Source organism: Zeugodacus cucurbitae, chromosome X, assembly GCF_028554725.1.
Source record: "Zeugodacus cucurbitae isolate PBARC_wt_2022May chromosome X, idZeuCucr1.2, whole genome shotgun sequence".
NCBI lineage: Eukaryota > Metazoa > Arthropoda > Insecta > Diptera > Tephritidae > Zeugodacus > Zeugodacus cucurbitae.
Window position 1 is genome coordinate 11,186,325 of NC_071672.1, and position 12,506 is coordinate 11,198,830.

Here is a 12,506-nt window from a genome sequence, read left to right on the forward strand (position 1 = left end):
GTCATGTCATGTCATGTTGTGTTGTTTTGTCTTGTTTTGTCTTGTCATGTCTTCTCATGTCTTGTCTTGTCTTGTTTTGTCTTGTCTTGTCTTGTTTTGTCATGACATGTCATGTCATGTCATGGTGTGTTGTTTTGTCTTGTTTTGTCTTGTTTTGTCTTGTCATGTCTTCTCATGTCTTGTCTTGTCTTGTCTTGTCTTGTCTTGTCTTGTCTAGTCTTGTCTTGTCTTGTCTTGTCTTGTCTTGTCTTGTCTTGTCTTGTCTAGTCTTGTCCTGTCCTGTCCTGCCTTGTCTTGTCTTCTCATGTCATGTCATGTCATGTCATATTGTGTTGTGTTGTTTTGTCTTGTCTTGTCTTGTTTTGTCATGACATGTCATGTCATGTCATGTTGTGTTGTTTTGTCTTGTTTTGTCTTGTTTTGTCTTGTCATGTCTTCTCATGTCTTGTCTTGTCTTGTCTTGTCTTGTCTTGTCTTGTCTAGTCTTGTCTTGTCTTGTCTTGTCTTGTCTTGTCTTGTCTTGTCTTGTCTTGTCTTGTCTTGTCTTGTCTTGTCTTGTCTTGTCTTGTCTAGTCTTGTCTAGTCTTGTCTAGTCTTGTCTTGTCTTGTCTTGTCTTGTCTTGTCTTGTCTTGTCTTGTCTTGTCTTGTCTTGTCTAGTCTTGTCTAGTCTTGTCTAGTCTTGTCTTGTCTTGTCTTGTCTTGTCTTGTCTTGTCTTGTCTTGTCTTGTCTTGTCTTGTCTAGTCTTGTCTAGTCTTGTCTGGTCTTGTCTTGACTTGTCTTGTCTTGTCTTGTCTTGTCTTGTCTTGTCTTGTCTTGTCTTGTCTAGTCTTGTCTAGTCTTGTCTTGTCTTGTCTTGTCTTGTCTTGTCTTGTCTTGTCTAGTCTTGTCTTGTATTGTCTTGTCTAGTCTTGTCTTGTCTTGTCTTGTTTTGTCATGTCATGTCATGTCATGTCATGTTGTGTTGTGTTGTTTTGTCTTGTCATGTCTTCTCATGTCTTGTCTTGTCTTGTCTTGTCTTGTCTTGTCTTGTCTTGTCTTGTCTTGTCTTGTCTAGTCTTGTCTTGTCTTGTCTTTTCTTGTCTGGTCTTGTCTTGTCTTGTCTTGTCTAGTCTTGTCTAGTCTTGTCTAGTCTTGTCTAGTCTTGTCTTGTCTTGTCTTGTCTTGTCTTGTCTTGTCTTGTCTTGTCTAGTCTTGTCTAGTCTTGTCTAGTCTTGTCTAGTCTTGTCTTGTCTTGTCTTGTCTTGTTTTGTCTTGTCTTGTCCTGTCTTGTCTTGTCTTGTCTTGTCTTGTCTTGTCTTGTCTTGTCTTGTCTTGTCTTGTCTTGTCTTGTCTAGTCTTGTCTAGTCTAGTCTTGTCTTGTCTTGTCTTGTCTAGTCTTGTCTAGTCTTGTCTAGTCTTGTCTAGTCTTGTCTTGTCTTGTCTTGTCTTGTCTTGTCTTGTCTAGTCTTGTCTTATCTTGTCTTGTCTTGTCTTGTCTAGTCTTGTCTAGTCTTGTCTGGTCTTGTCTTGTCTTGTCTTGTCTAGTCTTGTCTTGTCTTGTCTTGTCTTGTCTAGTCTTGTCTTGTCTTGTCTTGTCTTGTCTTGTCTTGTCTTGTCTTGTCTTGTCTTGTCTTGTCTTGTCTTGTCTTGTCTTGTCTAGTCTTGTCTTGTCTTGTCTTGTCTTGTCTTGTCTTGTCTTGTCTTGTCTTGTCTTGTCTTGTCTTGTCTTGTCTTGTCTTGTCTTGTCTTGTCTTGTCTTGTCTTGTCTTGTCTTGTCTTGTCTTGTCTTGTCTTGTCTTGTCTTGTCTTGTCTTGTCTTGTCTTGTCTTGTCTTGTCTTGTCTTGTCTTGTCTTGTCTTGTCTTGTCTTGTCTTGTCTTGTCTTGTCTTGTCTTGTCTTGTCTAGTCTTGTCTAGTCTTGTCTAGTCTTGTCTTTTCTTGTCTTGTCTTCTCTTGTCTTGTCTTGTCTTGTCTAGTCTTGTCTAGTCTTGTCTTGTCTAGTCTTTTCTTGTCTGGTCTTGTCTTGTCTTGTCTAGTCTTGTCTAGTCTTGTCTAGTCTTGTCTAGTCTTGTCTAGTCTTGTCTTGTCTTGTCTTGTCTAGTCTTGTCTAGTCTTGTCTTGTCTTGTCTAGTCTTGTCTAGTCTTGTCTAGTCTTGTCTTGTCTAGTCTTTTCTTGTCTGGTCTTGTCTTGTCTTGTCTTGTCTTGTCTTGTCTTGTCTTGTCTTGTCTTGTCTTGTCTTGTCTTGTCTTTTCTTGTCTGGTCTTGTCTTGTCTTGTCTTGTCTTGTCTTGTCTAGTCTTGTCTAGTCTAGTCTTGTCTAGTCTTGTCTAGTCTTGTCTTGTCTTGTCTTGTCTAGTCTTGTCTAGTCTTGTCTTGTCTTGTCTTGTCTTGTCTTGTCTTGTCTTGTCTTGTCTTGTCTTGTCTTGTCTTGTCTTGTCTTGTCTTGTCTTGTCTTGTCTTGTCTTGTCTTGTCTTGTCTTGTCTTGTCTTGTCTTGTCTTGTCTTGTCTTGTCTTGTCTTGTCTTGTCTAGTCTTGTCTAGTCTAGTCTTGTCTAGTCTTGTCTAGTCTTGTCTTGTCTTGTCTTGTCTAGTCTTGTCTAGTCTTGTCTAGTCTTGTCTTGTCTTGTCTTGTCTTGTCTTGTCTTGTCTTGTCTTGTCTTGTCTTGTCTTGTCTTGTCTTGTCTTGTCTTGTCTTGTCTTGTCTTGTCTTGTCTTGTCTTGTCTTGTCTTGTCTTGTCTTGTCTTGTCTTGTCTTGTCTTGTCTTGTCTTGTCTTGTCTTGTCTTGTCTTGTCTTGTCTTGTCTTGTCTTGTCTTGTCTTGTCTTGTCTTGTCTTGTCTTGTCTTGTCTTGTCTTGTCTTGTCTTGTCTTGTCTTGTCTTGTCTTGTCTTGTCTTGTCTTGTCTTGTCTTGTCTTGTCTTGTCTTGTCTTGTCTTGTCTTGTCTTGTCTTGTCTTGTCTTGTCTTGTCTTGTCTTGTCTTGTCTTGTCTTGTCTTGTCTTGTCTTGTCTTGTCTTGTCTTGTCTTGTCTTGTCTTGTCTTGTCTTGTCTTGTCTTGTCTTGTCTTGTCTTGTCTTGTCTTTTCTTGTCTGGTCTTGTCTTGTCTTGTCTTGTCTTGTCTTGTCTTGTCTAGTCTTGTCTAGTCTTGTCTAGTCTTGTCTAGTCTTGTCTTGTCTTGTCTTGTCTAGTCTTGTCTAGTCTTGTCTGGTCTTGTCTTGTCTTGTCTAGTCTTGTCTTGTCTTGTCTTGACTTGTCTTGTCCTGTCTTGTCTTGTCGTGTCTTGTCTTGTCTTGTCTTATCTTGTCCTGTCCTGTCCTGTCCTGTCCTGTCCTGTCCTGTCCTGCCTTGTCTTGTCTTCTCATGTCATGTCATGTCATGTCATATTGTGTTGTGTTGTTTTGTCTTGTCTTGTCTTGTTTTGTCATGTCATGTCATGTCATGTTGTGTTGTGTTGTTTTGTCTTGTCTTGTCTTGTTTTGTCTAGTCTTGTCTAGTCTTGTCTTGTCTTGTCTAGTCTTGTCTAGTCTTGTCTGGTCTTGTCTTGTCTTGTCTAGTCTTGTCTTGTCTTGTCTTGACTTGTCTTGTCCTGTCTTGTCTTGTCGTGTCTTGTCTTGTCTTGTCTTATCTTGTCCTGTCCTGTCCTGTCCTATCCTGTCCTGTCCTGTCCTGTCCTGCCTTGTCTTGTCTTCTCATGTCATGTCATGTCATGTCATATTGTGTTGTGTTGTTTTGTCTTGTCTTGTCTTGTTTTGTCATGTCATGTCATGTCATGTTGTGTTGTGTTGTTTTGTCTTGTCTTGTCTTGTCTTGTCTAGTCTTGTCTAGTCTTGTCCTGTCCTGTCCTGCCTTGTCTTGTCTTCTCATGTCATGTCATGTCATGTCATATTGTGTTGTGTTGTTTTGTCTTGTCTTGTCTTGTTTTGTCATGACATGTCATGTCATGTCATGTTGTGTTGTTTTGTCTTGTCATGTCTTCTCATGTCTTGTCTTGTCTTGTTTTGTCTTGTCTTGTCTTGTTTTGTCATGACATGTCATGTCATGTCATGTTGTGTTGTTTTGTCTTGTTTTGTCTTGTTTTGTCTTGTCATGTCTTCTCATGTCTTGTCTTGTCTTGTCTTGTCTTGTCTTGTCTTGTCTAGTCTTGTCTTGTCTTGTCTTGTCTTGTCTTGTCTTGTCTTGTCTAGTCTTGTCCTGTCCTGTCCTGCCTTGTCTTGTCTTCTCATGTCATGTCATGTCATGTCATATTGTGTTGTGTTGTTTTGTCTTGTCTTGTCTTGTTTTGTCATGACATGTCATGTCATGTCATGTTGTGTTGTTTTGTCTTGTTTTGTCTTGTTTTGTCTTGTCATGTCTTCTCATGTCTTGTCTTGTCTTGTCTTGTCTTGTCTTGTCTTGTCTAGTCTTGTCTTGTCTTGTCTTGTCTTGTCTTGTCTTGTCTTGTCTTGTCTTGTCTTGTCTTGTCTTGTCTTGTCTTGTCTTGTCTTGTCTAGTCTTGTCTAGTCTTGTCTAGTCTTGTCTTGTCTTGTCTTGTCTTGTCTTGTCTTGTCTTGTCTTGTCTTGTCTTGTCTAGTCTTGTCTAGTCTTGTCTAGTCTTGTCTTGTCTTGTCTTGTCTTGTCTTGTCTTGTCTTGTCTTGTCTTGTCTTGTCTAGTCTTGTCTAGTCTTGTCTGGTCTTGTCTTGACTTGTCTTGTCTTGTCTTGTCTTGTCTTGTCTTGTCTTGTCTTGTCTTGTCTAGTCTTGTCTAGTCTTGTCTTGTCTTGTCTTGTTTTGTCTTGTCTTGTCTTGTCTAGTCTTGTCTTGTATTGTCTTGTCTAGTCTTGTCTTGTCTTGTCTTGTCTAGTCTTGTCTAGTCTTGTCTAGTCTTGTCTAGTCTTGTCTTGTCTTGTCTTGTCTAGTCTTGTCTTGTCTGGTCTTGTCTTGTCTTGTCTAGTCTTGTCTTGTCTTGTCTTGACTTGTCTTGTCCTGTCTTGTCTTGTCGTGTCTTGTCTTGTCTTGTCTTATCTTGTCCTGTCCTGTCCTGTCCTGTCCTGTCCTGTCCTGTCCTGCCTTGTCTTGTCTTCTCATGTCATGTCATGTCATGTCATATTGTGTTGTGTTGTTTTGTCTTGTCTTGTCTTGTTTTGTCATGTCATGTCATGTCATGTTGTGTTGTGTTGTTTTGTCTTGTCTTGTCTTGTTTTGTCTAGTCTTGTCTAGTCTTGTCTTGTCTTGTCTAGTCTTGTCTAGTCTTGTCTGGTCTTGTCTTGTCTTGTCTAGTCTTGTCTTGTCTTGTCTTGACTTGTCTTGTCCTGTCTTGTCTTGTCGTGTCTTGTCTTGTCTTGTCTTATCTTGTCCTGTCCTGTCCTGTCCTATCCTGTCCTGTCCTGTCCTGTCCTGCCTTGTCTTGTCTTCTCATGTCATGTCATGTCATGTCATATTGTGTTGTGTTGTTTTGTCTTGTCTTGTCTTGTTTTGTCATGTCATGTCATGTCATGTTGTGTTGTGTTGTTTTGTCTTGTCTTGTCTTGTCTTGTCTAGTCTTGTCTAGTCTTGTCCTGTCCTGTCCTGCCTTGTCTTGTCTTCTCATGTCATGTCATGTCATGTCATATTGTGTTGTGTTGTTTTGTCTTGTCTTGTCTTGTTTTGTCATGACATGTCATGTCATGTCATGTTGTGTTGTTTTGTCTTGTTTTGTCTTGTCATGTCTTCTCATGTCTTGTCTTGTCTTGTTTTGTCTTGTCTTGTCTTGTTTTGTCATGACATGTCATGTCATGTCATGTTGTGTTGTTTTGTCTTGTTTTGTCTTGTTTTGTCTTGTCATGTCTTCTCATGTCTTGTCTTGTCTTGTCTTGTCTTGTCTTGTCTTGTCTAGTCTTGTCTTGTCTTGTCTTGTCTTGTCTTGTCTTGTCTTGTCTTGTCTAGTCTTGTCCTGTCCTGTCCTGCCTTGTCTTGTCTTCTCATGTCATGTCATGTCATGTCATATTGTGTTGTGTTGTTTTGTCTTGTCTTGTCTTGTTTTGTCATGACATGTCATGTCATGTCATGTTGTGTTGTTTTGTCTTGTTTTGTCTTGTTTTGTCTTGTCATGTCTTCTCATGTCTTGTCTTGTCTTGTCTTGTCTTGTCTTGTCTTGTCTTGTCTTGTCTAGTCTTGTCTTGTCTTGTCTTGACTTGTCTTGTCCTGTCTTGTCTTGTCGTGTCTTGTCTTGTCTTGTCTTATCTTGTCCTGTCCTGTCCTGTCCTGTCCTGTCCTGTCCTGTCCTGCCTTGTCTTGTCTTCTCATGTCATGTCATGTCATGTCATATTGTGTTGTGTTGTTTTGTCTTGTCTTGTCTTGTTTTGTCATGTCATGTCATGTCATGTTGTGTTGTGTTGTTTTGTCTTGTCTTGTCTTGTTTTGTCTAGTCTTGTCTAGTCTTGTCTTGTCTTGTCTAGTCTTGTCTAGTCTTGTCTGGTCTTGTCTTGTCTTGTCTAGTCTTGTCTTGTCTTGTCTTGACTTGTCTTGTCCTGTCTTGTCTTGTCGTGTCTTGTCTTGTCTTGTCTTATCTTGTCCTGTCCTGTCCTGTCCTATCCTGTCCTGTCCTGTCCTGTCCTGCCTTGTCTTGTCTTCTCATGTCATGTCATGTCATGTCATATTGTGTTGTGTTGTTTTGTCTTGTCTTGTCTTGTTTTGTCATGTCATGTCATGTCATGTTGTGTTGTGTTGTTTTGTCTTGTCTTGTCTTGTCTTGTCTAGTCTTGTCTAGTCTTGTCCTGTCCTGTCCTGCCTTGTCTTGTCTTCTCATGTCATGTCATGTCATGTCATATTGTGTTGTGTTGTTTTGTCTTGTCTTGTCTTGTTTTGTCATGACATGTCATGTCATGTCATGTTGTGTTGTTTTGTCTTGTTTTGTCTTGTCATGTCTTCTCATGTCTTGTCTTGTCTTGTTTTGTCTTGTCTTGTCTTGTTTTGTCATGACATGTCATGTCATGTCATGTTGTGTTGTTTTGTCTTGTTTTGTCTTGTTTTGTCTTGTCATGTCTTCTCATGTCTTGTCTTGTCTTGTCTTGTCTTGTCTTGTCTTGTCTAGTCTTGTCTTGTCTTGTCTTGTCTTGTCTTGTCTTGTCTTGTCTTGTCTAGTCTTGTCCTGTCCTGTCCTGCCTTGTCTTGTCTTCTCATGTCATGTCATGTCATGTCATATTGTGTTGTGTTGTTTTGTCTTGTCTTGTCTTGTTTTGTCATGACATGTCATGTCATGTCATGTTGTGTTGTTTTGTCTTGTTTTGTCTTGTTTTGTCTTGTCATGTCTTCTCATGTCTTGTCTTGTCTTGTCTTGTCTTGTCTTGTCTTGTCTAGTCTTGTCTTGTCTTGTCTTGTCTTGTCTTGTCTTGTCTTGTCTTGTCTTGTCTTGTCTTGTCTTGTCTTGTCTTGTCTTGTCTTGTCTAGTCTTGTCTAGTCTTGTCTAGTCTTGTCTTGTCTTGTCTTGTCTTGTCTTGTCTTGTCTTGTCTTGTCTTGTCTTGTCTAGTCTTGTCTAGTCTTGTCTAGTCTTGTCTTGTCTTGTCTTGTCTTGTCTTGTCTTGTCTTGTCTTGTCTTGTCTTGTCTAGTCTTGTCTAGTCTTGTCTGGTCTTGTCTTGACTTGTCTTGTCTTGTCTTGTCTTGTCTTGTCTTGTCTTGTCTTGTCTAGTCTTGTCTAGTCTTGTCTTGTCTTGTCTTGTCTTGTCTTGTCTTGTCTTGTCTAGTCTTGTCTTGTATTGTCTTGTCTAGTCTTGTCTTGTCTTGTCTTGTTTTGTCATGTCATGTCATGTCATGTCATGTTGTGTTGTGTTGTTTTGTCTTGTCATGTCTTCTCATGTCTTGTCTTGTCTTGTCTTGTCTTGTCTTGTCTTGTCTTGTCTTGTCTTGTCTTGTCTTTTCTAGTCTTGTCTAGTCTTGTCTTGTCTTGTCTTTTCTTGTCTGGTCTTGTCTTGTCTTGTCTTGTCTAGTCTTGTCTAGTCTTGTCTTGTCTTGTCTTGTCTTGTCTTGTCTTGTCTTGTCTTGTCTTGTCTTGTCTTGTCTTGTCTTGTCTTGTCTTGTCTTGTCTTGTCTTGTCTTGTCTTGTCTTGTCTTGTCTTGTCTTGTCTTGTCTTGTCTTGTCTTGTCTTGTCTTGTCTTGTCTTGTCTTGTCTTGTCTTGTCTTGTCTTGTCTTGTCTTGTCTTGTCTTGTCTTGTCTTGTCTTGTCTTGTCTTGTCTTGTCTTGTCTTGTCTTGTCTTGTCTTGTCTTGTCTTGTCTTGTCTTGTCTAGTCTTGTCTAGTCTTGTCTAGTCTTGTCTGGTCTTGTCTTGTCTTGTCTAGTCTTGTCTTGTCTTGTCTTGACTTGTCTTGTCCTGTCTTGTCCTGTCTTGTCTTGTCGTGTCTTGTCTTGTCTTGTCTTATCTTGTCCTGTCCTGTCCTGTCCTGTCCTGTCCTGTCCTGCCTTGTCTTGTCTTCTCATGTCATGTCATGTCATGTCATATTGTGTTGTGTTGTTTTGTCTTGTCTTGTCTTGTCTTGTCTTGTCTTGTCTTGTCTTGTCTTGTCTTGTCTTGTCTTGTCTTGTCTTGTCTTGTCTTGTCTTGTCTTGTCTAGTCTTGTCTTGTCTTGTCTTGTCTTGTCTTGTCTTGTCTTGTCTAGTCTTGTCTAGTCTTGTCTAGTCTTGTCTAGTCTTGTCTTGTCTTGTCTTGTCTTGTTTTGTCTTGTCTTGTCCTGTCTTGTCTTGTCTTGTCTTGTCTTGTCTTGTCTTGTCTTGTCTTGTCTTGTCTTGTCTAGTCTTGTCTTGTCTTGTCTTTTCTTGTCTGGCCTTGTCTTGTCTTGTCTTGTCTAGTCTTGTCTAGTCTTGTCTAGTCTTGTCTTGTCTTGTCTTGTCTTGTCTTGTCTTGCCTGGTCTTGTCTTGTCTTGTCTTGTTGTCTTGTCTAGTCTTGTCTAGTCTTGTCTTGTCTTGTCTTGTCTAGTCTTGTCTTGTCTTGTCTTGTTTTGTCATGTCATGTCATGTCATGTTGTGTTGTGTTGTTTTGTCTTGTCATGTCTTCTCATGTCTTGTCTTGTCTTGTCTTGTCTTGTCTTGTCTTGTCTTGTCTTGTCTTGTCTAGTCTTGTCTAGTCTTGTCTTGTCTTGTCTTTTCTTGTCTGGTCTTGTCTTGTCTTGTCTTGTCTAGTCTTGTCTAGTCTTGTCTTGTCTTGTCTTGTCTTGTCTAGTCTTGTCTAGTCTTGTCTAGTCTTGTCTTGTCTTGTCTTGTCTTGTCTTGTCTTGTCTTGTCTTGTCTTGTCTGGTCTTGTCTAGTCTTGTCTTGTCTTGTCTTGTCTTTTCTTGTCTGGTCTTGTCTTGTCTTGTCTTGTCTAGTCTTGTCTAGTCTTGTCTAGTCTTGTCTAGTCTTGTCTTGTCTTGTCTTGTCTTGTCTTGTCTTGTCTTGTCTTGTCTAGTCTTGTCTAGTCTTGTCTAGTCTTGTCTAGTCTTGTCTTGTCTTGTCTTGTCTTGTTTTGTCTTGTCTTGTCCTGTCTTGTCTTGTCTTGTCTTGTCTTGTCTTGTCTTGTCTTGTCTTGTCTTGTCTTGTCTAGTCTTGTCTAGTCTTGTCTTGTCTTGTCTTGTCTAGTCTTGTCTAGTCTTGTCTAGTCTTGTCTTGTCTTGTCTTGTCTTGTCTTGTCTTGTCTAGTCTTGTCTTGTCTTGTCTTGTCTTGTCTTGTCTTGTCTAGTCTTGTCTAGTCTTGTCTGGTCTTGTCTTGTCTTGTCTTGTCTAGTCTTTTCTTGTCTGGTCTTGTCTTGTCTTGTCTAGTCTTGTCTAGTCTTGTCTAGTCTTGTCTAGTCTTGTCTTGTCTTGTCTTGTCTAGTCTTGTCTTGTCTTGTCTTGTCTTGTCTAGTCTTGTCTAGTCTTGTCTTGTCTAGTCTTTTCTTGTCTGGTCTTGTCTTGTCTTGTCTTGTCTTGTCTTGTCTTGTCTTGTCTTTTCTTGTCTGGTCTTGTCTTGTCTTGTCTTGTCTTGTCTTGTCTAGTCTTGTCTAGTCTTGTCTAGTCTTGTCTTGTCTTGTCTTGTCTAGTCTTGTCTAGTCTTGTCTTGTCTTGTCTTGTCTTGTCTTGTCTTGTCTTGTCTTGTCTTGTCTTGTCTTGTCTTGTCTTGTCTTGTCTTGTCTTGTCTTGTCTTGTCTTGTCTTGTCTTGTCTTGTCTTGTCTTGTCTTGTCTTGTCTTGTCTTGTCTTGTCTTGTCTTGTCTAGTCTTGTCTTGTCTTGTCTTGACTTGTCTTGTCCTGTCTTGTCTTGTCGTGTCTTGTCTTGTCTTGTCTTATCTTGTCCTGTCCTGTCCTGTCCTGTCCTGTCCTGTCCTGTCCTGTCCTGCCTTGTCTTGTCTTCTCATGTCATGTCATGTCATGTCATATTGTGTTGTGTTGTTTTGTCTTGTCTTGTCTTGTTTTGTCATGTCATGTCATGTCATGTTGTGTTGTGTTGTTTTGTCTTGTCTTGTCTTGTCTTGTCTAGTCTTGTCTAGTCTTGTCCCGTCCTGTCCTGCCTTGTCTTGTCTTCTCATGTCATGTCATGTCATGTCATGTCATGTCATATTGTGTTGTGTTGTCATGTCATGTCATATTGTGTTGTGTTGTTTTGTCTTGTCTTGTCTTGTTTTGTCATGACATGTCATGTCATGTCATGTTGTGTTGTTTTGTCTTGTTTTGTCTTGTCATGTCTTCTCATGTCTTGTCTTGTCTTGTCTTGTCTTGTCTTGTCTTGTTTTGTCATGTCATGTCATGTCATGTCATGTCATGTTGTGTTGTGTTGTTTTGTCTTGTCTTGTCTTGTCTTGTCTTGTTTTGTCTTGTTTTGTCTTGTCATGTCTTCTCATATCTTGTCTTGTCTTGTCTTGTCTTGTCTTGTCTTGTCTAGTCTTGTCTTGTCTTGTCTTGTCTTGTCTTGTCTTGTCTTGTCTTGTCTTGTCTTGTCTTGTCTAGTCTTGTCTAGTCTTGTCTTGTCTTGTCTAGTCTTGTCTTGTCTTGTCTTGTCTTGTCTTGTTTTGTCTTGTCTTGTCTTGTCTTGTTTTGTCTTGTTTTGTCTTGTCATGTCTTCTCATGTCTTGTCATGTCTTGTCTTGTCTTGTCTGGTCTTGTCTTGTCTTGTCTTGTCTAGTCTTGTCTTGTATTGTCTTGTCTTGTCTAGTCTTGTCTAGTCTTGTCTTGTCTTGTCTAGTCTTGTCTAGTCTTGTCTTGTCTTGTCTTGTCTTGTCTTGTCTTTTCTTGTCTTGCCTTGTCTTGTTTTGTCATGTCATGTCATGTCATGTTGTGTTGTGTTGTTTTGTCTTGTCTTGTCTTGTCTTGTCTTGTTTTGTCTTGTTTTGTCTTGTCATGTCTTCTCATGTCTTGTCTTGTCTTGTCTAGTCTTGTCTAGTCTTGTCTTGTCTTGTCTAGTCTTGTCTAGTCTTGTCTAGTCTTGTCTTGTCTTGTCTTGTCTTGTCTTGTCTTGTCTTGTCTTGTCTTGTCTTGTCTTGTCTTGTCTTGTCTTGTCTAGTCTTGTCTAGTCTTGTCTTGTCTTGTCTAGTCTTGTCTAGTCTTGTCTTGTCTTGTCTTGTCTTGTCTTGTCTTGTCTTGTCTTGTTTTGTCTTGTTTTGTCTTGTCATGTCTTCTCATGTCTTGTCTTGTCTTGTCCTGTCTTGTCTTGTCTTGTCTTGTCTTGTTTTGTCTTGTCTTGTCTTGTCTTGTCTTGCCTGGTCTTGTCTTGTCTTGTCTTGTCTAGTCTTGTCTTGTCTTGTCTTGTCTAGTCTTGTCTAGTCTTGTCTTTTCTTGTCTGGTCTTGTGTTGTCTTGTCTTGTCTAGTCTTGTCTAGTCTTGTCTTGTCTTGTCTTGTCTTGTCTAGTCTTGTCTAGTCTTGTCTTGTCTTGTCTTGTCTTGTCTTGTCTTGTCTTGTCTTGTCTTGTCTGGTCTAGTCTTGTCTAGTCTTGTGTTGTCTTGTGTTGTCTTGTCTTTTCTTGTCTGGTCTTGTCTTGTCTTGTCCTGTCTTGTCTTGTCTAGTCTTGTCTTGTCTTGTCTTGTCTTGTCTTGTCTTGTCTTGTCTTGTCTTGTCTTGTCTAGTCTTGTCTAGTCTTGTCTTGTCTTGTCTTTTCTTGTCTGGTCTTGTCTTGTCTTGTCTTGTCTAGTCTTGTCTAGTCTTGTCTAGTCTTGTCTTGTCTTGTCTTGTTTTGTCTTGTCTTGTCTTGTCTTGTCTTGTCTTGTCTTGTCTTGTCTCGTCTTGTCTTGTCTGGTCTTGTCTTGTCTTGTCTTGTCTTGTCTAGTCTTGTCTAGTCTTGTCTAGTCTTGTCTTGTCTAGTCTTGTCTTGTCTTGTCTTGTCTAGTCTTGTCTAGTCTTGTCTTGTCTAGTCTTGTCTAGTCTTGTCTTGTCTAGTCTTGTCTTGTCTTGTCTTGTCTTGTCTTGTCTTGTCTTGTCTAGTCTTGTCTAGTCTTGTCTTGCCTTGTCTTGTCTTGTCTTGTCTTGTCTTGTCTTGTCTAGTCTTGTCTAGTCTTGTCTAGTCTTGTCTTGTCTTGTCTTGTCTTGTCTTGTCTTGTCTTGCCTTGTCTTGTCTTGTCTTGTCTTGTCTTGT